We start from the raw sequence: 24,655 nt of genomic DNA, 5'->3' as shown, positions 1-24,655 counted from the left end.
GATAGAGGACGTATCAGATATTAAACTGATAAGAACAGATACTACACTTGATCTTAGCCAAAAGGCCGAGAAGCGATAACGCTTAGCTCTGCGGCGCCTGCACACCCTCCCTCTCCAACATCTTTAAGGTCACGGTGAGAAAAGTCACCCTCAAACGAAAGCCCACCCTCTTCCCCCAGACTTGACAGTCTGTCACCCTCACAACTCATAAAACATACGCAGCTTGTCAGATCTTTAACTTGTCTGGGGCTTTTGCGATTTTTATGGTCTTGCTCCCATAGCTCCCGGGAGAAGCAGCCATGTTAATTTGCATGTCCCGCCCCTTCCCCCCACGCCGTTTCCTGGTTTCCTGCGCTCCGCGCCCGCCCTCCCGCGCTGGAACGGAAACGCGCGGGTAGCCGGGTAGCCCGGTAGCCGGAAAGCTCCTCTGGCCTCGTTTCCTTGGAGAAAGCCCGGGACGGGAAAGACAGGTGCAAACAGCTTCATGCGGCATTTCTCCTCTTTTCCTTTTGAACATCTTTTCGAACGTGCAGCTACGTTGAAAGATTTCTACCGTGAGCACCCCCTAACGTCATCTGACCTCTGTGTCAGGTAGGTACGTCCGCCGACGCAGATGCAGACGCGTATCTCATCCATCCCTCTGCCCTTTTACTAACTTGTCTTGCCCTACGAGTTAAGAGAGGAGATCAACAACCTTTTCTCTCCTTCCTTTTTCAAGTTTCTCTTTTGAGCAGTTCTGTCTGCGAATATCCGTGTTTCATGACTTGTCCCTTCTACGGGCCTTCCGACGGGGGAAAAAGAGAGAGAGAGAGAGAGAGAGAAAACGTTGCTTTTTAAACAGAGCAAAACTCTTTCCGTATTGCGGTTACCGTGTGGGTCCTTCCGTGGACCCTCAATGACTCGTCGGTGCCATCCAGGCAGAGGCCACCAGGAACACACCCGGAACGAGATGAATCGGGTCATCATCGCTTGCTGCAAAAGTGAGAGGGGACGCGCACCACGGGGCACCGCGCGGCGCCTCGGTGCGAGGGTGTCCGGAGTGGCTTCTTTTTAAAAAAATTTTTTTTAGTTTATTTATGATAGTCACACACACAGAGAGAGAGGCAGAGACACAGGCAGAGGGAGAAGCAGGCTCCATGCACCGGGAGCCTGACGTGGGATTCGATCCCGGGTCTCCAGGATCACGCCCTGGGCCAAAGGCAGGCGCTAAACCACTGCACCACCCAGGGATCCCCGGAGTGGCTTCTTAACGTGTGTCTGGGACGTGGGCTTGCCGGAGAGTTTAAGGGAGCGAGGCCTTCCCGTCGAATGGGAGGTTGAAGGGTAGCGGATTTTGCTGACCCCGCTCCCCAGTATGCCACTCTGGCATGAGGATTGTTTTGAGCTGAAACAGAAGGAAGAACTCTGCCCGTAGATGTGTACAGGAGTTAGTCGCCGACAACCCTAGATCCTCATCGGCCCAGAGAGACTGGCACCAGAGGACTCTCCGTAACAGACTTTACTGGCCGGGCCTCGCCTTCCACTGTTCCTACACCCTAGAAACTCATAGCAAAGTGTCTTGTCACTTCTCTGAACATGTATCGTGAGGTGGGGGCGGTTGTGTGTGTGTGTATGTGTGTGTGTGTTCTGTTCCTTTTGTTTTGAGGGGCTGTGCATGCCCAAGTCCTAGCCAGCCCATTGAGTTCCTCACCCCTGATTTTCTCCCATGTATATATAAGATACACACACTAATAAACGTGTTTCCTCTTGTCTTTGGTTTTACAAAGCCCCAGCCCATCCACCCACCCACCCCCCTCCGCCAAGGACCTCAAAGTGGAGAAGAAAAAAGATCTCCGAGACCCTACAAGAGGCTTTCCGGAAAGTCGGGGTCATTTGGTGATTTGGGTGGTTGAGTAAATCTTACCCAGAAGAAAGGGAGGCTAGAGCGAGGCCAAAGCCGCAAACTGGTAAAAAGTAGTAGCAGTTACTCCAACTAGCCAGCACAGGGGATGTTTGGTCTCATTTTGTTGTTCGGACATTCTTCTGTTTTGTCTCCGTTCTGACGTGACCACGGAGTGGTCTTGTTTCTGTCTTGATTCAGTTCGTCAAGGTCACAGAGCGGCCTTGTCCGATGTTGATGTTGACAATAAATAAAGGAGATCTCCTGTAAGATGGAGTCAAGAAGCCCTGAAAGGGGAGCCCTCAGGCACATACCACTCCTTTGCAGCCTGACTAACTAGCAGGAAATCGTTAAAACTTATTCTGACGAGGGAGAACCTTTTCACGTAGGGAGTTCATCTCCTGCCTTTTAAGAACAAGAAGGATAAGGGCGCCTGGGGCGGCTCAGTGGTTGAGCCTCTGCCTTTGGCTCAGGTCACGATCCTGGAGTCCTGGGATCCAGTCCCACATCAGGCTCACCGCAGGGAGCCTGCTTCTCCCTCAGCCTGTGTCTCTGCCTCTCTCTGTGTGTGTCTCGTGAATAAATAAAATCCAAAAAAAAAAAAAAAAGAAAGAAAAAAGAAAGAAAAAAGAAGGAGAAGGATAGAGCCCTCCTTGCCACAGCAACAAGGCAGGAACCACCGCTTGCACTTAATGAGAAACTGCCACAATCTCACACTCTTGTTCTTTTCCAGTGAGCTTTCGTTCAAAGCAAGCCTCCCTCCCCAGTTTCCTCCTAAAGCCTAAATAGAAGCTGACCTTCCCTCTGCCTCCTGGGACCTGCCCGAGGTTCACCACGGCTTGCATGTCCCTAACCGGGCTTCCTCCGCCATTCCTAGATAGACTCATTTGGTTAGTAAAATAACTGGCTCTTGTTTTTAAGGACGCCGCCGCTGTGTGAAACCGTTTATGTCCAACCGGAGACCACCACAGCCTAGCTGTGAGTGGCGGGCCAGCTTCTGCCGCTGCTCTTCTCTCTCTCTCTCTCTCTCTCTCTCTCTCAAAACTGAAGTCCCGTCACAGGGTCTCAGCGGTCCTATTTTCCCTGTATCTCCACACGATCTGCTATTTCATCATCCTAGGAATATTTTTGCCTGTCTGCAAGGACGAAGAAGTCTACAAGGATCGGGAGATGGAGGAATGAAGGAACCCCTCAGAGGGGTGTTGCAGCGGTGGCGAAGCAAGTCCACCATCCTTCGGCTTTCTCCTGGCCTTGTCGCCATAAAAGACGCACCGATTCCTCTTTCCGGAAGGTAGACAAGCAGATGGGAGACAACATCCTTGCAGGCCCAATTTTGCTTTTGTTGAATGCAAGAGAGAATTCGGAAATCTTCATCTTTTCACCCGGATGATGAAGAAAAGAACACTGACAGAGGAGCCTATTTCCGTGAGTCGAAGTGTGAGACTGTCAGAGGGATCGGAAGATGAAAGCAAAGGACTGGACTGGTATATGTTTGTTTGTTTTCTTAAGATTATATTCATTCATTCATTCATTCATTCATTCATTCATTCATTCACCAGAGAGGCAGAGACATAGGCAGAGGGAGAAGCAGGCTCCAAGCAGGGAGCCCCATGCGGGACTCGATCCCGGGACCGTGGTGACATCGCACCCTGAGCCAAAGGCAGACGCTCAACTGCTGAGCCACCCAGGCTTCCCAGGACTGGTCTCTAAATGAGGATGGTGAGAGGAGTTACATGAGGGAGATCTCCGACCTCATATGTGCAAATGACCATATCCTAGAGATGGATTTTTCTGCAACTCAACAACACCGTAAGCCACGAACATTTTCAACTGTTGTGTTTTTGACAATGCAAGTGCGAGAAGAACCAGAAGTCGTGGCAAGCCAGAACCTGTTGGAGATGCATTTGAGGTCACCGACGGGTATGAGAGCCAATGAGCAGTTCCTGCCTGGCATTTGGAGGATGTCCCCGGATTCAGGTATTTAGACCTTGAGAACCTGGAAAGTATGAAGTCATTTAAAATGTGAGAGTGCTACGTTTATTTATTTATTTTTTTTTTTGAGAGTGCTACGTTTAAATCGATTTTTAATAAAGCTGTTTTCCGCTATGGTTTATTTTGACTTCTTGTGTGTGAGGGCCCCTTGGACGGATGCCCGGTGGCAAATGTGGACGGTGTCTAGTTTTCCCTGGCACACCGAGAGCTGAGGTGAGCGGGATGAGCCCGAGCCTGGTGGTGTGCTTGTTGCCAGCTACGTTCAGTGGCCCAGATGGCCCCAAGAACGCTGCACGGGAGCCGAGGGTACGTGCAGGGAAATTCTTCTCGGTCAACGGGGATGCGGGACATGGGGGGTTCGGGGGGTGGGGTGGGGGCGAAGGGACGGTGAAGAGTGGTAGGTACCGAAGGGCGGAGGGAGGGAAGAACCGAGAGGCCAGGTGTCGGGAGGGATCGGCGGAGCGGCTGCTGAGATCACCGGGAACGACGCGAGTGGGTTGGGGAGACAGGCGGCCAGGTTGCCGAACGTTGGAGCCTGTAAGGGAAGCGGGGGCGCAGGCTGCAGGGCTGAGGCTGGGGGGGGGGGGTAAGGGACAACAACGCGGAGCGAAGCCCCGCGGCAGGAGAGAGAAGCGCTACCTGAAGAGGGCGCAGGGACGCACGCCCTCCGCAGGCAAAAGCGGCGGAAGATAGCAGAGGCAAGGAGAGCGGCGGGGAGAAAAGGGAGAAGCTGATCCCGCGAACACGAACGGAGCCGCCGCCTTAAAGCCGGGGGGAGCCTAAGCACGACGGGGAAAACAAGATCGACGAGACAAGACCCCCGCGGCGGAGCTGCCGGACCCGAAGAAAAGGGCTCATGACCGCAGTGCAAGAGGCGACCAAAAGCAAAGTCTGTTTTTCGGAAACCGCGAGTGAAGGGGGGTGCACCGTTCCTGGAGGTACTGCAATACCAGGTCGATGCGCGGAGTGGACGGAGCAAGCTCCTATTCCATCTCCCTGCTCCAAAAATCCATTTAATATATTGTCCTCGGATAGAGGACGTATCAGATATTAAACTGATAAGAACAGATACTACACTTGATCTTAGCCAAAAGGCCGAGAAGCGATGCCGGGCACCCGGGCCACCGGGGTACCATGTTCCCACCATCCCTATTTCACTCACGGTGACAAGCTTAACCCTCGCTCCCGGCCTGATTTCCTTCACGTCGTCCACAACACGGCCGTCCCCAGCGCGAGACTCTGGGGTAGATGTTTCCTCCTCTTCACTACGAGCGGCAAATCGCATGTCCCTGGTTGCCCCGTCCTGCCCGCGCCGAACGGCCGTTTCTAATCTGCATCTGCATGCCCCGCCTCCTTCTGGCTGCCGGAAGAGGTGCGGCCACCCAGGCCCGGCTCCGCCCTCCGGACCGCCTCCGCTCGCCGAGAGCCAGAGCCCACCCAGCTAGCGGCCCACCTCCCCGCGTGGACAAATCCCGCGCCAGGACCCCGGAGGAGGCGCGGCGACTGCCGGGCACCGCGGAGGGACGGCTGACACGGCCGCAGTTCCCGGGGCTCTCGGGAGGTTTCTTTTTTCTTTTTTTTTTTTTTTAATTTATTCATTCAGAGAGAGAGGCAGAGACACAGGCAGAGGGAGAAGCAGGCTTCATGCAGGGAGCCCGACTTGGGACTCGACCCCGAGTCTCCAGGATCACACCCCGGGCTGCAGGCGGCGCTATACCGCTGTGCCACCGGGGCTGCCCTCTCGAGAGGTTTCGGTCACCGCTCTTTCCCTCCCCGGCACGCACCGCACACTCCACAGCGGTTCAGCCCAGGAGCTCTCGCCTCCCGCACCCCCAGCCAGTATCCGTCGCGACGGCGACGGCGACGGCGAAGCGGCTCTTCAGCCAGCACCCCACGCCTCCCTCTCCCTCTCCCTCTCTCCCTGCTTGGCTCTTCTCTGCTCGCGTCCGCGTCCTTCGGGCCATCTTCCACCCCAGAGTCCCAGCCCGCGCGACCGGTTCCGTCCCGAGAAGGGGATGTCCCCGGGTCGCGTTCACGGAATAGAACCACCCCCGTTTCCTCGCGCGCGGTCCAACGCACGCACCCAAACGCCTGCAAACTGCGATCTGCCGAGGCCTGTCGTGAGCCCTTGTGCCCTCCCGGTGCGTGCGCCCTTGTCGCGGTGCCGGCCACCCTCGCCGCGAGGGTCCCTTGGATTCCGGGGAGCCAGGGACGGTGACTGCGAGAGCGCAGGCCGACGTTCTCGGGCAGCATCTACTTCCCCCGTCTCGCCGGCGACCCCGCGTGGCGTCAAAGTTGGGTTCTCTGGGGGAGGGGGACAAGCGAGGAGCAGGGTGAGGGCCGGTCTTAGCGGATGCCTGGGTGGCTCAGCGGTTTGGCGCCTGCCTTCGGTCTGGCCGGGGATGTGATCCTGCAGACCTGGGATCGAGTCCCGCGTGGGGCTCCCTGCATGGAGCCTGCTTCTCCCTCTGCCTGTGTCTCTCCCTCTGTGTGTGTGTGTGTGTGTGTGTGTGTGTGTGTGTGTGTGTGTGATGAATAAATAAATCTTAAAAAGGAAGAAGAAGAAGAGGAAGACGACCTTAGCGCAACCTTGACTTGCGCCTCCCTCCTCCCGCCGAGCGTCTCCTCCCGTGCGTGTGCGCGGGTCAGAGCCAAGCTTATTTTCTCTCTCTGAACTCTCGGGTCGGGGACTCCGGCCCCTTCCTGGCTCGGTCCTTGATTCGGCTTCTATCTGTCATTTACATATTCAGGGCTCTGGCCCCGCGTCTGTAATCGAAGCCTGGAGTATTTTCTTCTGTTGCACAGCCGTCTCCGGGCCTTGCGTAGGGAGACGATGCCAGGTGCCGAAGGTTCACCCATGAAAGGTAGCTTTCGGGGGCGCCCGGTGGCTCAGTGGGAAGGGCGGGGCCTGGGTTCGAGCCCCACGCTGGACGTAGACATTACTAAATAAATACCTAAGTAGACTTTTTTTTTTTAAGATTTTATTTATTTATTCATGATAGTCACACAGAGAAAGAGAGAGAGAGGCAGAGACACAGGCAGAGGGAGAAGCAGGCTCCATGCAGGGAGCCCGATGTGGGATTCAATCACGGGTCCCCAGGATCACGCCCTGAGCCAAAGGCAGGCGCCAAACCGCTGCGCCACCCAGGGATCCCCTAAGTAGACTTTTAAAAAGTCCTCTTTCATGTCATCCCATCGATCCGTTTTTTAAGTAAATAGTTTTTCCACCTTGAGTCAGCGTTAGAAAGGACTTCACCATGAGGTTATAAAATAATGTCCCACATCTTCCCTTAGGTCTTTTTCTACTTCTTTCTCAACACCTGAATCTTCAGCCATTTGGTGTCTACCTTGCAGTACAGTGTATCAGAGGCCACCTCCGATCCTAAAGTGCACCACACGTACATTTTTGTAACATGCCTGGATTTTTTTTTCCTGGTCTCTTTTTTAAAGATCTGATTTTCAAGTAATTTCTCGGTGCTCTACCACGAAGCCAACCGGGTGCCCACCCCCTGCCTTTGGATGTTTTTTCAAAAGTAGCACAGCAGGGGGGCGCCTGGGTGGCTCCGTGGGTTAGGCGTGGGACCCTTGATTTGGACTCAGGTCAAGATCACAGGGTCCTGAGATCAAGTCCCGCCTTGGGTTCTGGGCTCAGAGTGGGAGAAGGTGGGTGGGGGTGTGGGCGGTGGATGTCTGCCTGAGATCCTGTCCCTCTGCCCCTCTCCCCGCTAACGTGTGCCTGCACACAAGCTCTCTCGCTCTCTCTCAAATAAGTTAAATCTTAAAAACAAACAAACAAGCAAAAAAACGGGGGGGGGGGCAGAACAGGGGTGCTTGGCTGGCTGTTGGTAGAGCGTGAGATCCTTGATCTCAGGGTCATGAGTTGAAGCCCTACATTGGGCCAAGAGCTTACTTTAAAAAAAAAGAAAGAAGAGAAAGAAAGAAAGAAAGAAAGAAAGAAAGAAAGAAAGAAAGAAAGAAAGAGCAGAACACATTGAAGAAACCACCTTTGGTTCTTTGAGGCCACAGGACTGACCTATCCGTTCCACGCAGATGATGGCTGGGCACGCTGAATCAGACAGAGCCCAACACTGAAAGGCGACTGTGATCTGATTCCTGCCCACTAGGGATTCATGGTTGGGGGAGGGGTGGTGATGGTGGTGGTGGTGGTGCATGGTGACTTGCACGGAGAATCCTCAAGAGAATGGATGCCCCTTTGGAAAGCGACAGGCAGTACAGAGTGGACGGACCCTCAGACCAGGAGGCCCAGTGATAAAGCATGTGTGCTTGTTTGTTTTACCCTGGGGAAGTAAGTGGATCTGCCCAGGAGGACATATCTGCCAGCGGCTGAGCTGGGGTCCGGATCCCACCCCACTGGACTCTGGGCCTTCTGCCATCACCACCGGTTCCAACGTAACCAACAGTCCTTTATCACTTGCGACTCCACCCACCAGGGCGGGGCTTGGTCCTGGGAGTAGAGAGAAGCCAGACAGGATTCCTGTCGCCTCCCGGCCCCCTACAGGGGGGCGGGGGGGGGGGGGCCAGGACCGGACTGGATAAGACACGTGGCCAAATGGCCACAACGCCGTGATCCCTGTGCAGGGGACTGTGAGAGAGGAACACCAGGCTGTGGCTCCCACCTGGCCATGACCCCTTTGAGGTCCAAGGCCTCTCGAGCCACGTGGCTCTGTGTCCCGACCAGGAGCCTGAGAGGCTTACTCAATAAATGAGAAGGTGGGATGGAACACAAAGCCAGCTGAGTCACGAAGGCCTGCCCGACGTCTTAGGGGAGCTTCAGGTCAGAATTTCAGTGCAAGTCAGAATTTCAGGACATGTCGACAGGAGGGAGGAACCCGGGACGTTGCAGTCTGAGGCAAGAGTGGGGGGCCTTGGGGAGGGGGCCAGTTTGCCTCAGGCTGACCCCCCCCCCCCAGCCACCTGGAAGTTGTGATCTGGGCCTCAGAACTGCCCCGGGGGGGATGCTTGCTTCGGGTGGGCTCTTGCCTACCATAATCGCTCCCTCACCCCGGTGTCCCTTCCCTCACAGGCTCATTCGTACCCCAAACTTGGCCAGCAGGTTCAGCTTCTCACGGGAACCTGAACCCTTTCCCTGCCCCCCCACCCCACCCCCTTCTCATTACATCAGACTCTGATCCAATGGACGTCTGTTCATTGCTCACCGTGGAAGGCACGAAGGCAGGATCACTTAAGGTCCCGAGTCATCTGTACCGTGCCCATGGAAGGCGGCTTCCCATCCCCATTCCCTAGAGGAGAAAGCAGCTTGTGGGAGAGTCTGACCTGGTCTGGATGTTTGACTGCCCACAGCTTTGAAGCCTTGCCATTCCCTCCTCTCCTCCTGACCTCCCTCTGGTCGATGGAGCTGATAAAAAGCCTTATCCCAGGCCCTCCACTCACCACCATAAACACACTGACTGACCCCTTGCTCTCAAGCCCTTTTTGAATCTGCCTGGGAGCCACCTCGGTCTCCCTGGAAAGCCTCATTATGTGAGCTGTCAACCTTCTCATCCCCTCACGGGTGGTGTCATCAGTCTCCACATCTAAAACAAATTTGGAGGGTGGGTTTGGGAAGGGCGGTGCCCATCCGGTTCCGCAGAGCAGCAGCGCAGCACAGAAGCTCCGTCTGGCACTGGGTCTCCGCAGATTCCCGTATAGGGTCCAAGGGCCTCCCCACAGTCTAGACTGGGTGGCCTCCTGTCTGTGCCAGGACCAGGGAATCCGTTATTTCCTCTTCGGTACGCCGAGTGCCTACGGTGTGCTAAACACCACGCCAGTCCGAGACTGTTGTCCTAAAGCGAATCATGGGGGATCCCTGGGTGGCTCAGCGGTTTCACACCTGCCTTTGGCCCAGGGCGTGATCCTGGAGTCCCGGGATCGAGTCCCGCGTCGGGCTCCCGGCATGGAGCCTGCTTCTCCCTCTCCTCTGCCTGTGTCTCTGCCCCACCCCCCTCTCTCTATGTCTATCATAAATAAATTAAAAAAATAAATAAATCTAAAGCGACTCATGCCCGGATTTGCAGGAGCGCATCCACCGCTTTCCGTGTCTGTCACAGGACATTCAGGGTTCAGGACAAGGTGACCGGCGGCATCTTCCCAGGTGCTCCAAGGAGTGCTTCTGGAGGCACACCGTGCAACAGGAACGTCTGGCAGGTTGGGAAGTACAGCAGCCTCGGCCCCACCCCGGAGACTCCAATTCGATTGCTCCTCGGCCGTGCTGGGACAGGAGTCTGATTTAAATGAAGGCCCAGGAGATTCCGGTGTGCCACCAGGGTGCTCAAACGCTGCCATAGACCGATCTGGAAGAAGGACTTTTCCATCCCTACCGAGGAAGACCTGTGTACTTCTGACCCCATCTGCCCGACTTTTGTTCCAGAAGGGTAAGGGGGCGGTCGGTCGGTCAGGCAGGCAGAGCGAGTTGAGAGCTACTTGAAGGAGCCGGGTTTAAATCCTCTAAGCCGGAGGCCCAGTCACTCGTGCGCAGGCGTTATTCCTCATTCCTTTTTTTTTTTTTTTAATTTTTTTAATTTTTTTTAAATCTATTTATGATAGTCACAGAGAGAGAGAGAGGCAGAGACACAGGCAGAGGGAGAAGCAGGCTCCATGCACCTGGGAGCCCGACGTGGGACTCGATCCCGGGTCTCCAGGATCGGGCCCTGGGCCAAAGGCAGGCGCCAAACCGCTGCGCCACCCAGGGATCCCGTTATTCCTCATTCCTATCAAACACTGCTCCTCACCAAACCGTCGGTTTGGAGGAGGGCAAAGTTCAAGCAGGCAGAAGGAGTGCGGGGAACGCTTGGAGAAGAGGTGGCGGTGGGGTTGGCAGAGGAGTGAGTGACAGGGTTCAAGACACAAAAAGAGGTGGAGGCACGAAGGGGAGAGGCGGAGACCAGGACTTCCCGGAGCCGCAGGAAAGCGCGGAGACGGATTCCGGTGGCACACAGGTCAGCCAAGCGCCCGCCCACTTGGAAGCAGGTGGAGCCTCCACTACTCAGGCCGGGCCCCGCTGGAGCCCAGTTCCTTCCCACTTGCCGGCTCTCTCCGTCTCTGCCCTCGGGGCCACAAAGCAGCAACCTGGTAAGCGGTGAAGAGAAAAGCTGCCGGAAGGAAGAGAAGGGAAGCTCCTAAGAAAAACAGCGCTAACACAACGAAAAAGCAAAACCAAAAAGAGCCCACCAGAGCCAGTCAGCCTTTATAGCGTAGGTCACGTAGCAGCCGTTACACTGGTAAGAGAGAAGCCTGGGTGGCTCAGCGGTTGAGCGCCTGCCTTGGGGTCAGGATCGAGCTCAGGCCCAGAGTTCCTGGGACCCCCGGGACACGAGCCCCCCCCTCCCCCGGCACCGGGCATCTACCTGGGAACTTGCTTGCCTCAGCCTGCATCTCTGCCTCTCTCAGCACCAAGTGAGTAAAACGCAAAAGCAAAAAAGCAAAAGCAGGTAAGATAGATCCCTCTTTAGAAAAAGTACAGTAACCAAGCCGAGAAGAAACACCCCCCACCACCAACACCACCACTACCACTACGCTGGACCCGAGCCAAGATACCGGGAAGAGACGCCGAGCCCCCGGCCCTCGCCGGTACCGCCCCGCCACCGTCCTCACTGCGCCCACGGTGAGCCAGGTCACCTTCAGGCCACGTTCTCGCCCACTCGGCTGCGGTGGTCCGCTCCACACGCGGTTACGGTTGCAGCCATCCCCCGCATTCCTGGTCGATTTTCACATCCCTTTCCGCTCCCTCGCGTCCTTCCCTAGAGGACGACCAGCGATTTGCGTGCCCCCGGCCCGTCCCCGACCCCCGGCGGTCCCGCCACGCCCCTGGGCCTCCTGCGCCAGCGCGCCGGGTCCCGGGAACTACTCCCACCTGGGAACTGTGACCCCGGCCGGCCGAAGCAGGGAGGGGGCGTGTGGCAGGGAGCTGAGGGACGAGAGCGGTGCGCGTGCTCCCGAGAGAGCCGCGGGGTCGACGCCGGGCATCCGGGAGGCGCAGGGCCCGGACCTCGGGCGGGGAGCGAGCTGCCCCCGGGGTAGGAACGTGTGAGTGTGGCTGGGAGCCGGCCTCCGCCCTCCTCCCCTCCTCTCCAGCCTCCCGCCACTAGACACCCCCGCCCCGGGCCCGCGTCTGTTCCGTTCCACGGTGGATTCTCCGCAAAGCCTGCACGCTCGGCCGTAAGGCTCGTTGGACCAGCACGCTCGCCCCTCAACCCGACTGACTCTCCGGGGCGTCAACCCTGCGGGGAAAGAACCCGGATCGCCCCGCCGCCGCGCGCCGGACGCACTGCCCTGCGGGCTCTGCTATCCGTGTGGCTCCCCAGGACCCCAGGCCGACTTGAAGCTGTTCCCATCCTCACTTCACAGCGGTGTAACCGAGACCGGTGCCCTGCCGCCGTCGCCCTGTCCCAAGACGCCGCCCGCGCCTGGAGCGCGGGCCGTTCCAAGTGACGGAGCCTAGCGCAGAGAGCCCCGAGAACCGGACGCGGACCCGGGAGACGGGGAGGGCAGCTGGTCGGACGCGCCTGGGTCGGCAGGAGGTAACACGACGGGGACGTCTGCGGTCACCGCCCGGCCCGCCCCTGTCTTAGCTCCCGGCCCTGTGACTCTCTCCCGGCCCGGGTTCGCCCTCTCGGCCGTCGGGGTGGCATGATCTCTCCCGCCCTCGTGCTCGGGTGGCGCGCGGTCTGGAGGGTCCCTAAGGAAGTCCTGGTCCGGACGGGAGGCCCTCTGTGGAAATGCGCGGCGGGAGTCAGCCCCGGAGCAGCGAACCCTCGGGCCCAAACAGCGAGTTAGGTGACGGTCATCTCCTCGCGGCCGGCCAGGTCCTAATAAAAGCTAACGTGGGGCCCGTTTCCGCTCCGCCCCTCCCTGCCCGCGCGCGAGGCGCCCCCCTCGGCCCCCAAGCTGGTCGTGAGTCTCTCCTACGGCCCGCCCTGCACCGACGGGGTTTGTCCCGGGTGAGCTTCGTCCCCCGCCCCGCCGCCCCAGCTCTGAGCCGCTGGAAAGATCCCCCACCTGGACTGCTTTTTCCACTTCTCTGATCCGGGCACTTAGACCGCTGCCCAGCATCTAAATATCGGTTGAGGGGACGAGTGAACCGATGAGAGAGAGGATTAAATCAGGTCATGTGTCAACCCGGCTTACCCAGCCCCTGGCACAGCGTTCTCGAGCGATGGCCCTTCCGGCCCCTCCCGCCCAAGACCTCTCTGCTTACTGGGGGAGGGAGGGGGGCTTCAGTAGTCCCATTACGGGTTCCCAGGTAGTCTGACCCTCAGACGCTTCCACTGCTTGCAAAGGAGTGCTTCCCGCTGAAGAGGACTTCCTTACTTCACCTTCTAGCACCTGCATTGGCCTCTTGTGAGTTCAGGGACTCCAGGGGCACTGGCGTCAGAAACCCCTCCCGGCCATGCCCCAAGGACCCAGAAATCCCCAGACACCGACAGCGGTGCCCCGGTAGCTAGGGCTGGCGCCACCCTTGCCCAAGAACCATGCGCCCCCACCAAGGTGTCGCACCCCGGTGGTGCCCGATACCCCTGCCCGAGCCGTGGATCTGGGATGGGGACTCGAGGAACTGCACCCTGAGGGTTCCCCGGCAGCATCTGTTTCTGCAGCCTGAGGAACTGAGGAAAATAAAATCCTAAAAAAAAATAAATAAATAAATAAATAAATTGGGGGGACACCAGGGTGGCTCAGCCGTTGAGCGCCTGCCTTCCGCCCAGGGCGTGATCCTGGAGTCCCAGGATCGAGTCTCCTGCGGGCTCCCTGCGTGGAGTCTGCTTCTCCCTCCTCCCCTGTCTCTGCCTCTCTCTGTCTCATGAATAAATAAATAAAATCTTAAAAAAAAAAATTTGTAGATGAGTCCCGCCGGTGATCGACCGGCAAATATTTATTCCCAGTTTCGTTCTTTTTCTTTATCTTTATCTTTTTTTTCTTTCTTCTGTTATTTTTTTAAAGACTTTATTCATCTATTCATGAGAGACACACACAGAGAGAGGCAGAGACACAGGCAGAGGGAGAAGCAGGTTCCATGCAGGAAGCCCGTGGGACTGGATCCCAGGTCTCCAGGATCACACCCTGGCCTGAAGGCGGCGCTAAACCTCTGAGCCACCGGGGCTGACCTCTCTCTCTCTCTCTCTCTTTTTTTTTAATTAGACAGACATGAGTGTTACATATTCAAATGCACCAATGTTTTGTAAAAGTTAGACTACTGGAGTCTGAGTCCTAGGTGGCATTGGGTCCTCTGGGAAGAAGTTACAGGAACAGAGCGAGGAGTGCAAGAGGTTCATTGGTGGTGGGGTGGGGTGGGGTGCTTTGAAAGGAGAGGGGAGGCAGATGTGAGCCTGGAGAACCTCAGGGCCCCATGGGATCTGACAGAGGCTGGGCCAGTCCCAGGGAGGTTTCTGGGAACAAGGGCGGCAGGCCAGAGGAGCTCTGCATCCCTGCATCCCGGCCCCAGTACCCCCACGAGCTCAGAACTGAGAGCCCCAGCCAAGGAGCACCTGCCGGTGTGGGACCTCCCCGGACACCCCTGTGGCTCCACGGTTCCCATGCCCATATTGCCAGGTCTGGGGTGGCCAACAAAGGCCTGCGGGGCCGACGGGTTGGCTGGCTGTCCGGTGTCTCTTATTCCTGCTCGGGTTCCATCCCGACACCACACGCTTCTCCTAGGGGGGCCCGCTGCTGCTGACCCAGCTGACATCCTGACCTGCAGGTCTGTTGGGCAGTCCGGAGCCCCGGTCCCTGACTGTCCCTCTGTAAACATTCGTTCCCCTCAAAGGCCCAGCAGTGTGCCGGGAGCTGCTTTTCAGAAGGTGGAGAAGTCTCTAGCAGCCCTTGCTAGGACCCCCAGGGAGGGGCCCCATTGTGATCCTCTGCAGCCCCCACTTGCCATATACTCCACAGGGCATCTCTTTCCTTCAGGGACCCACCCCCTGTCACCAACACCCTGGGGTCCGCTGGATACTGGGGCCCAAACGCGGGGCTGCCCCCGCTGCCCCTGACTCGGCTTGAGAGCTCTTTAAGGCTCTAGGCCAGCCTCCGAGCTGAGGGTCTTCCCCGTCACCCAGGGCGTCAGCCCAAGCACGGTGTCTGGGTGTGGAATGTGTTGCTTCCAGAACGCAAGAGGCCTGCGGGGCCCTGGGCTTCCCTCTAGCTCCGTGGTCGGAGGTATAAAGAGGAAGCAATTTTTCTGGGCTCTGGAGGGGATGTTCCTGGCCGGCCCCGACAGCAGGAGCCCCTAAACATCGTGCTACACTGTTTCACTGTAGGATTTACCTTCTTCTCTGATCCATGTGTGTGTGTGTGTGTGTGTGTGTGTGTGTGACGGGAGTGACTGAGGCTCTTGATGGCCTCTGGTGCGCCTGTTCCCCCAGCTCATCCTGCCTCTTGGAGTGATGGCACAGAGGGACCGTATGGATCCTAGGGTCCGCGGCATGAGCGGGTGGCCCCAGGCCCTTTGGTGCAGAGACTCGAGGGGACAGACGGGTAATGTTGCTCGGGGCCAGATGTCAGCACATACCTGTGTTTTTCTCCCGTCTCGAGTCCCCCTCCTCCCTTCCCGCACACAGTGTCTATGCTTCGCCTATTTTCTGTCGTGTATTCAACTGTTCTGTGTCAATTCCTAGCGTATCTCCTAGACCGGTGGACAGGATGCACAGAAACAGATGCCTTGCATCCCTCAGTCCCGGGTACACTCTGCCTGCAGAGGAGAAAAAAATGAGAAGAAATCCTTGTAGGGTTTGTAGATATTCCAGTTCAGGGACGCCTGGGTGGCTCAGTGGTTGATCGTCTGCCTTTGGCTCAGGGTGTGATCCTGGAATCCCGGGATCCAGTCCAACATTGGGCTCCCTGTATGGAGCCTTGCTTCTCCCTCCGCCTGTCTCTCTCTCTCTCTCTCTCATGAATAAATAAATTAAATGTTTTAAAATTTTTTCAGTCCAGGAGCCGGTCCTGGACCCATGACGATTTGCTGCTCCATTTTCTCTGCCAGAAACCATTAAGATTTCTCAGAGTATGGACGCCTGGGAGGCTCAGTGGTTGAGTGTCTGCCTTCCACTCAGGGTGTGATCCTGGAGTCCCGGGATGGAGTCCCATATCCGGCTCCCTGCTTGAGGCCTGCCTCTCCCCCCACCCCACCCCCGTCTCTCATGAATAAGTAAATAAAACCTTATTATTTTTTAAAGATTTTGTTTTACTTGTTTATTCATGACACACACACACAGAGGCAGAGACACAGGCAGAGGGAGAAGCAGGCTCCATTCAGGGAGACCGACGTGGGACTCGATCCCGGGTCTCCAGGATCACACGCCTGGCTGCAGGCGGCGCTAAACCGCTGTGCCACCGGGGCTGCCCTAAATCAAACTTTAAAAGACAGAAAAGACTTCTCGGGGTAGGAAGCCTGTCTGTCTCTTTCATTTCGGTCTTGGCACATAGCATCAAGGAGGCCTTTCTTGAGTTCAGGCAGCAGACTGTCCAGAAGCCTGAAGGGGGCCCCCTTCTGTGGGACAATACACAAAGCAGATGTTTTTATTTTACTTTTTAGTTTTTAAAATATTTTATTTATCGGTGAGAAACACACATAGAGAAAGGCAGAGGTCTCCCCGCGAGGAGCCCCATGGACCCTGGGATCAGGCCACGAGCCGAAGGCTGACGCTCAACCACTGAGCCACCCAGGCAGCCTAAATTAGGTGTTTTTAGTCCAGGGGTCAGCGGACTACAGCCAGCCAGCAAGGTCGGCCCCTCTGTTCTCCTATACTGCAAGTCAAGAACGAATTTTACATTTCTCAAGGGTTGCAGAAGAAAGAGCTCACAGGGACCTTTCGGGGTCATGAAGCCTAAACTATTTACTCTCTGACCCTCTAGAGAGACAGCCTGTCATCCTCCTTTTCCACGGTTAAGTATGAAATTTAAACATTTACCCCCTCAGTCAGAAGGTAAAAAGCAGGATTAAGGAGCAGATGTGTCACGTGTCTGCACTCCTCCATCACATATTTGCTTTTAAGCCTGAAAAAGGTTTTAGAGAAGTCAACTACATAAACCAGATAGAGAGACGTAGTAAGGGACAGAGGAGCTGCCTGTTGGTCCCTCAAGCCGTCAGGTTCCTAGAAGAGTGAAACTCCTCCTGGGTGTAGCCTAGCAGGAAAAAGCAGGAGGTCAATTCAAGTCAAGCCCCACAACTGGCTTCCTGCCAAAGAACCTCAAGATGTTAAAAGACTGGGGAACGCCTGAGTGGATGAGCGGTTCAGCGTCTGCCTAAGGCTTCTGGCATGATTCTGGCGTCACCGGATCTAGTCCCCCAGTGCGACCCCGGCACGGAGATTGACTCTAGCCCTGTCACGCTTCTTTAGTAAACAAAAAAACACCTTAAAAAGTAAAAAAAAAAAAAAAAAAAAAAAAAGAGAGAGAGAGAGAGAGAGAGAACAGAGACCCGCACAGCCAAGGAGCATGGGTAAGAACTTAGAAGACACACCCGAGGAAAAAAAAAAAAAAAAGAGAACACCGAATACCCAACTGCCACTATCCTCCGCGAAACCGAACAAGAGGCACCTCACCTGACGTCAAGACGAAAAAAGGAACAAAACCTATCCTTTGTAACCGAGTGCTTCCGCGGGGGGGTGCACCGTTCCTGGAGGTACTGCAATACCAGGTCGATGCGCGGAGTGGACGGAGCAAGCTCCTATTCCATCTCCCTGCTCCAAAAATCCATTTAATATATTGTCCTCGGATAGAGGACGTATCAGATATTAAACTGATAAGAACAGATACTACACTTGATCTTAGCCAAAAGGCCGAGAAGCGATACCGCCGCGCACCCCCCCGCGCACGCCCTCCCGACGACGTCCACCTTACACTCACGGTGACTCGCCTCCCGCTCCGCCCACGTCCCGCTCCCCCCGCTTCTCCCACCGTGGCACGGGCGGCACTAGCCGCTAGGCTCTCCTGAGCCCTTGTAAAGTCTCTTCCTTTTAAAAGACAAACGATGCGTCCGTCGTCGCGTCGTCGCCGGCCCCGCAAGGCCCTTCCTAATTTGAATGGCCCGCCCCTCCGCGCGCGGAGCCCTAGAGGCGCGGCGGGCGGCGGAACCCGGCTGCGGGCCAGGCGCCCTCGGCTTCCCGCTTTGGCCCGCCTCGGGGGAGGGCCGTGGAACCGGGCGTGGGGCTGGCGCCGGGGGCTGGCGCGGAGTCGTCCCAGGGCCCAGGAGGCTCCTCACGTCGTCACTGCGGGACCCTACAGGCTGGCTGGGGCCAGGGCGTGGGGAGCCCAGAAGCGCCTGGCTGGCGTCACCTGCCAAGGGCTCCAGACACCAGTTGGGACCCGAGACCGGGCCCTGAACGGGTGGCCTCCCTACCGCCCCATCGGGAGGGCTCCCTGGGCATCTACCTAACCCCCTGGGCCTCCGTTTCCCCAGGGCAGAAGTGGCCACCTTCCTACGTTCCCTCCTTCGTGGGACTGAGGGAAGGCCGAGGTAGCTCGTGACCTGACCTGGGGGTTTGAGTGGTCCAGGATGTGGGTCCTAGGTGCCACGAGGTACCAGTGGAGGCGTCGTGCCTGTGACACCGAAACGAGTGAGCCGCGTGCGCTATACCGTAGCCAGACGCTTCTCCTCGGCTGGGCCAGACTTGCGCTCAGCGCTCTCTTCGCGTCCAACTTACAGAGTTTACCTGCGGAAGGAGGGAAGGAGCGGTGGAGGCAGAGGTTAGGCAACTGGCCCGAGACCACACAGCTTGGCGAGTGCAAGGGGCAGGCTAGGCCGAGGAAGCCGGGGGCGCCGACAAACGAGGAATGGTTCTTCTGAGTCAGGCCCACGAGGAGACTGAGCATTGCCGATGCTGACACACGGGTCCTCTGGGGTCCTCTGCCCGCTGCCTCCGCCGACGGGACGCGGGCGGGGGTGGGGGGTGGGGCGGGTGCGCCCCGGAGCGTGGAGCTGGCGTGCGTGGGCGCTAAGCCCTGCGGACCTGTGGGACCTAGCGAGTCACCTGGCCTCCTCCGTCAACCCTTCCATCTGACATCTCTAAACCGGGAGATGATGAGATGACAACTTATCAGACATGATTATTAGCAGTAAGGATACAGGCTTCTTTCTTTTTTTTAAGATTCAATTCATTCATTCATTCATTCTTTCATGCATGCATGTATGTATGTATGTATGTATGTATGTATGTATGAGAGACCGAGGGGGAGAGAGAGGCAGAGACATAGGCAGGGGGAGGAACGGGCTCCCTCCCAGGAGCCCCATGCACGACTCGATCCCAAGACCCGGGATCACCACCTGGGCCACAGACTGACTGACGCTCAACCGCTGAGCCACCCAGGTGGCCCACGACACATGTTCCGCATACGGTATATCGGTGAGAACCAGACGCAGGCCAAAACCTGTCAGGCAGGTCCTTTCTCTGTAGCCTCCTCGTCTGGAAAGGGAGACTATCAACAGCTGGCAGAGAGTCCTGTGCTTCATCTTCCCTCATCCACCCAGGGCCCCTGCTTCTCCCTTACCTGGCTTTCCTGTATTCCACAGCACGGCGTCACTTGACATTTTATACATTTATTTATTGCCGTTTAGCCTCATAGCATGTAAGCTCTAGAACGGGGAGCTTGTTCTGTTTGGTGCACATTTATACCTCCAGCGCTTCCATCGAACAGAACGTGGCATACGCTGACTATATTTCATTGAGTAAACGAATCAGTAAATATTATATAATGTGACCCGTACCTATAGAAAGTGACTAGCCAACCTCTGGGCCTGTCGTAATCATGACTCTGCCTGGGTTCTAGTATAGTTCCGCTCCCTTCCACGCTCCTAAGGCCATCTTGTGCTCGCCAATTTAGCTTTGTAGCATTTCATCTTAGAATGAGGTGCTTTGGATTGCAGATATGCATGTTCTGTCAAGGAAAAGGAATATTTGGGATCCCTGGGTGGCGCAGCGGTTTGGCGCCTGCCTTTGGCCCAGGGCGCGATCCTGGAGACCCGGGATCGAATCCCACATCGGGCTCCCGGTGCGTGGAGCCTGCTTCTCCCTCTGCCTGTGTCTCTGCCCCTCTCTCTCTCTCTCTCTCTCTCTGTGACTATCATAAATAATTTTTTTTAAAAAATGTACATGAAAAAAAAAAAGGAAAAGGAATATTTATCATCGTGAAGTAGTGATTTCCTATTCTAGGGGGCACCTGGTTGGCTGGGTCCTCCGAGCACGTGACTCTTAATATCGAGGTCATGAGTTCAAGTCCCACGCCTGATGTGGAGCCTAATGAAAAATAAACAAATAAAATACTTAAAGAAAAAGATTTTATTTATTTATTCGTGAGAGACACTTAAAGAGTGTCAGAGACGGCAGAGGGAGAAGCTGGCTCCTCGCCAGGAGCCGGATGCGGGACTCTGTCCCAGGATCCGGGATCACCCCCGGAGCCAAAGGCAGATGTCCAACCACTGAGCTACCCAGGTGCCCTTAAATAAAATACTTTATTTTTCTTAAAAAATTTTATTTATTTATTCATGAGAACACACACACACACACACACACAGAGGCAGAGACACAGGGAGAAGCAGGGAGAAGCAGGCTCCATGCAGGGAGCCCGACGTGGGACTCGATCCCGGGTCTGCAGTATCACGCTCTGGGCCGAAGGCAGGCACCAAACCCCTGAGCCACCGGGGCTGCCCTAAAATACTTTAAAAAATGGTTTATCGGGGCACCTGGGTGGCTCAGTTGGTTAGGCATCTCCCTTCGTCTCAGGTCTTGAGCCTAGGATCCTGGGATCGAGTTCTGCATCGGGCTCCCTGCGAGGAGCCTGTTTCTCCCTCTGCCTATGTCTCTGCCTCTGTCTCTGTGTCTCTTGTGAATAAATAGATAAATAATCTTTAAAAAAATAATAGAATCTTTAGAAAAATCACTCGAGGTGGGACAGTTTGCCACCTTGCTGCTCAAAGTGTGGTCCCTACCCCAGCAGCACCGGGGTCCCATGAGCATGTTGGAAATGCAGAGCCACAGAGTATTTAACAAGACTCTCCTGGAACGCACGTGTACCTTACGGGTTGACGAGCGTTCTGCTACAGGACTTGATGACTGAGGGAGAGAGACGGGAGCAGCAGCAAACATAGTTTTTAGGATCTCAGCTCTCACAACCAATATACGCAACCCAATCTTCTCACCGCTCTTCTCTCACCTTTACCTTCTGAACCTCTGAGGAGAGTCTGCAAAGCAGTTTCCACAATCTTCTGGTGGTCAGACAGAGAAAAGGAGGGTGCCCAGAACACAGGAGGCAAGGTTTCGTTTTTTCTTTTTAAGTTGTTAGTGACTCAGAGCCTCCAAGAACTGTGGCTGGGATAATAAAAAAGCCTTAATGCTCCTGGAGAGAGACGAACAAAGAAGCGTGGAGCTGTCACACTGCGTTTCTTTGACACGTGTCGGTGTTGATCCAAGCCTGAAAGCCCAGGATGTTACGCGTGGTGGTCAAGGCAATGCATGGGCCCACAGAGCGCCTGCCCCCAGCCTCTCATCCCGAATATATTCAGGATCCTGGGACTAAAATAGCAGGGCTTATGTGCTGGAGAGCAAGTTTCATGTCCCGCTAGATTAGATCTGTAATACTAGTGAGACTCAGAACCCAGAACGGGGCTTCACAAGTTGCCTGCCATTATTTAGCACCCACTGTGTGCCAGCTAATCCCTTCGTTTTCTGTTTTGGTCTTTCCACAATCCCAAAGGGAAAATGTTATCTATCATGTTTTTCACCTGAAGAAATCGAGGCTGCCAAGGACCACCGCCCAATATCTTCATTCAGCTTTCTTCCTCTTCCTCCTCTCACAGAATTAAGGGGACCCTTACTCTTGGCTGGTTGTTTTACATCTTGGTTATCGGTGGATCCTTATTCCCATCCACCATGTGAGGACGTGGGTCAGGGTTTATGATCTCCACTTAACAGATGGGAAAACTGAGCTTCAGAAAGAGATTTGAGCTAACTAGACGCGGAAACAGACTCAGGTGCATATGGCATGGCGGGGCGGGGCGGGGGGAGGGGGGGCGGGGGTTGCGTTGGCACGCACTGATTTAAGAAGCTGGAAAACACGCTCCCAAGAGCAGAATGTTGGGAGTCTGGCCCATTGTTTAACATCCAAAGTGGGGGGCACCTGGATGGCACAGTCAGCTGCGTCCGACTGTTGGTTTCTGCTCAGGTCGTGACCTCAGGATCGTGAGATGAAGCCCCACAGCGGGGTGAGTCTTCAGCCAGGAGTCTGCTTAGATTTCTCTCGCCGTCTGCCCCTCCCCTCCCTTCCCTTCCAACAAATCAATAAATAAATCTTTTTTTTTTTAAATGTTTATTTATTTATGATAGTCACACACACACAGAGAGAGAGAGAGAGAAAGAGAGAGAGAGGCAGAGACATAGGCAGAGGGAAAAGCAGGCTCCATGCACCCGGAACCCGACGTGGGATTGGATCCCGGGTCTCCAGGATCACGCCGTGGGCCAAAGGCAGGCGCTAAACCGCTGCGCCACCCAGGGATCCCAAGGATGCTTAACTCTTAGAAATCTTTAATTTCCAGTGAAAACTAAGAAGCAAGCCACCGTGAACCATCTTAGCATTTTGTGGCTTGGCAGATTTATCCTTTTGTAATTTCTAGAAACACATGCTTTCTCATGTACATTTCTTACTGTGGCACTAAACACGTTTATTAATAGATCCAAATATATTCAATTCCTCTATTTAAGAAAAAAAGCAAAAAGCGGATAAGCCACTTTTTTTGTTCAGTAAGCGATGTTTCAATGTTTCATTTATTATCTTATTTGGATGTGATCCGGATATCTAACGAAAGTAACTCATCTCTTAGCTTAGCTCAGCAAAACTTTAAGGTTTCAGGCGGAGTCAGTTAGGTTGAGCGTCCGCTTTCAGCTCAGGTCATGATCCCAGGGTCCTGGGATCAAGGCCTGAGTCAGGCTCCCTGCCCAGCAGAGTCCGATTCTCCCTCTCCCTCTGCCCCCTGCTCATGCTCTCTCACACACACTCTATCTCAAATAAATACATAGAATTGGAAAAAAAATAAAAAGTAAAAAAATACAAATAATAATAATAATGATAATTCACCTAGGAGTGCTTGGCTGGCTTAGTTGGTAGAGCATGCAAGTCTTGATCTCTGGGTCGCGGGTTCCAGCCCCACATTGGGTGTGGAGATTACTTAAATAAACAATAGAGCTGAAACATTCCATTGTAGGCACACAAAAAACAGTTCATCTAAAAACGTTTTATCCTATTCGTATGTATTTGATTTACTTGTTTTGTTAAATTATATTCAGACTACCCACAGAACTTCATGAGACAGGAGACAAAATCTGCCTCACGCCGAGGTATTTTCCTTGCTGGCAAATTTTATAAGAGATCCTTTTTAAAAAGATTTTATTGATTTTATATATATATATATATATATATATATTTTTTATGATAGGCACACAGTGAGAGAGAGAGAGAGGCAGAGACACAACACAGGGAGAGGGAGAAGCAGGCTCCATGCACCGGGAGCCCGACGTGGGATTCGATCCTCGATCTCCAGGATCGCGCCCTGGGCCAAAGGCAGGCGCCAAACCGCTGCGCCACCCAGGGATCCCCCCTTATTGATTTTAAATATTCTCTTTATTCATGAGAAACACGGAGAGAGGTAGAGACCTAAGCAGAGGAAGAAGAGGGAGAAGCAAGCTCCCTGCAGAGAGCCCTTTGCGGACCTCGATCCCAGGACTCTGGGATCAGGCCCTAGATTCATGAGGGCAGACACCCGACCCCTGAACCGCCCAGGTGTCTTAAGGGTTTTAAGGGGGCAGGCCTGGGTGGCTCAGCGGTTTAGCGCCGTCTTCAGCCCCGGACGTGATCCTGGGGATCCAAGATCGGGTCCCACGTCAGGCTCCCTGCATGGAGCCTGCTTCTCTCTCCCTCTCTTCTCTCTCTCTCCCTCCCTCTCTGCTTTTCATAAGTAAATGAAAACTTAAGGAAAAAAAAAAAAAAAAAAAGGTAAAACTAAAACTTAAAAACAGCTTTAGGGAAATGAACAACCTAAACCAGAAAGAGAAAAACAGTAGTACAACGGTCAGTTGCTCCCACAAACCGTGAAAGTGCGGCTGAGGTTAGCAGAGCTGGAGAAAAAAAGAAAACAAGAAGTCAACTTCGATTCGAGTCTCGCCCTGAGCTTTTTTCTTGCGCAAAGCCCCGCTCCCAACCCTCCCCGAGAACAGCAAAGAGCCTCTGTAAGCGCGGCTCCGGAGAACTTAGGCTCTGTCTTTGACAACCCAGTGTTTCCCCGAGGGGGTGCACCGTTCCTGGAGGTACTGCAATACCAGGTCGATGCGCGGAGTGGACGGAGCAAGCTCCTATTCCATCTCCCTGCTCCAAAAATCCATTTAATATATTGTCCTCGGATAGAGGACGTATCAGATATTAAACTGATAAGAACAGATACTACACTTGATCTTAGCCAAAAGGCCGAGAAGCGATACCGCCGCGCACCCCCCCGCGCACGCCCTCCCGACGACGTCCACCTTACACTCACGGTGACTCGCCTCCCGCTCCGCCCACGTCCCGCTCCCCCCGCTTCTCCCACCGTGGCACGGGCGGCACTAGCCGCTAGGCTCTCCTGAGCCCTTGTAAAGTCTCTTCCTTTTATTTTATTTTTTTTTTTTCTTTTTTTTTTAATTTTTATTTATTTATGATAGTCACAGAGAGAGAGAGAGAGAGAGAGGCAGAGACACAGGCAGAGGGAGAAGCAGGCTCCATGCACCGGGAGCCCGACGTGGGACTCGATCCCGGGTC

The 24,655-nt window shown here is 55.0% G+C and overlaps 3 long non-coding RNA genes, 3 other non-coding genes and 1 pseudogene across 6 annotated transcripts; 1 reads left to right on the top strand and 6 right to left on the bottom strand.

Moving 5' to 3' along the window:
- On the bottom strand, window positions 1-77 carry LOC140607679 (U2 spliceosomal RNA; annotated as a pseudogene).
- Window positions 78-253: 176 nt separating this feature from the next.
- On the top strand, window positions 254-3,987 carry LOC140606815 (uncharacterized). The gene is made up of 2 exons (XR_012009042.1): window positions 254-591; window positions 3,000-3,987. It is a non-coding gene; the product is annotated as an uncharacterized lncRNA (long non-coding RNA).
- On the bottom strand, window positions 3,371-5,948 carry LOC140606816 (uncharacterized). The gene is made up of 3 exons (XR_012009043.1): window positions 5,034-5,948; window positions 4,277-4,406; window positions 3,371-3,875 (listed from the first exon to the last, which is right to left on the bottom strand). It is a non-coding gene; the product is annotated as an uncharacterized lncRNA (long non-coding RNA).
- Window positions 4,788-4,978, bottom strand: LOC140607673 (U2 spliceosomal RNA). The gene has a single exon (XR_012009634.1). It is a non-coding gene; the product is annotated as a U2 spliceosomal RNA (small nuclear RNA).
- A 4,480-nt stretch (window positions 5,949-10,428) lies between the features above and the next one.
- Window positions 10,429-17,701, bottom strand: LOC140606813 (uncharacterized). The gene is made up of 3 exons (XR_012009040.1): window positions 17,422-17,701; window positions 15,390-15,569; window positions 10,429-10,980 (listed from the first exon to the last, which is right to left on the bottom strand). It is a non-coding gene; the product is annotated as an uncharacterized lncRNA (long non-coding RNA).
- On the bottom strand, window positions 17,480-17,670 carry LOC140607672 (U2 spliceosomal RNA). The gene has a single exon (XR_012009633.1). It is a non-coding gene; the product is annotated as a U2 spliceosomal RNA (small nuclear RNA).
- A 6,448-nt stretch (window positions 17,702-24,149) lies between the features above and the next one.
- LOC140607653 (U2 spliceosomal RNA) lies at window positions 24,150-24,340 on the bottom strand. The gene has a single exon (XR_012009612.1). It is a non-coding gene; the product is annotated as a U2 spliceosomal RNA (small nuclear RNA).
- Between the last annotated feature and the right edge of the window lie 315 nt (window positions 24,341-24,655).

This window comes from Canis lupus, chromosome 16 (assembly GCF_048164855.1).
Source record: "Canis lupus baileyi chromosome 16, mCanLup2.hap1, whole genome shotgun sequence".
NCBI classification, from domain to species: domain Eukaryota; kingdom Metazoa; phylum Chordata; class Mammalia; order Carnivora; family Canidae; genus Canis; species Canis lupus.
The sequence above is the reverse complement of the archived record's forward strand: the minus strand, read 5'-3'. Positions and strand labels throughout refer to the sequence as shown.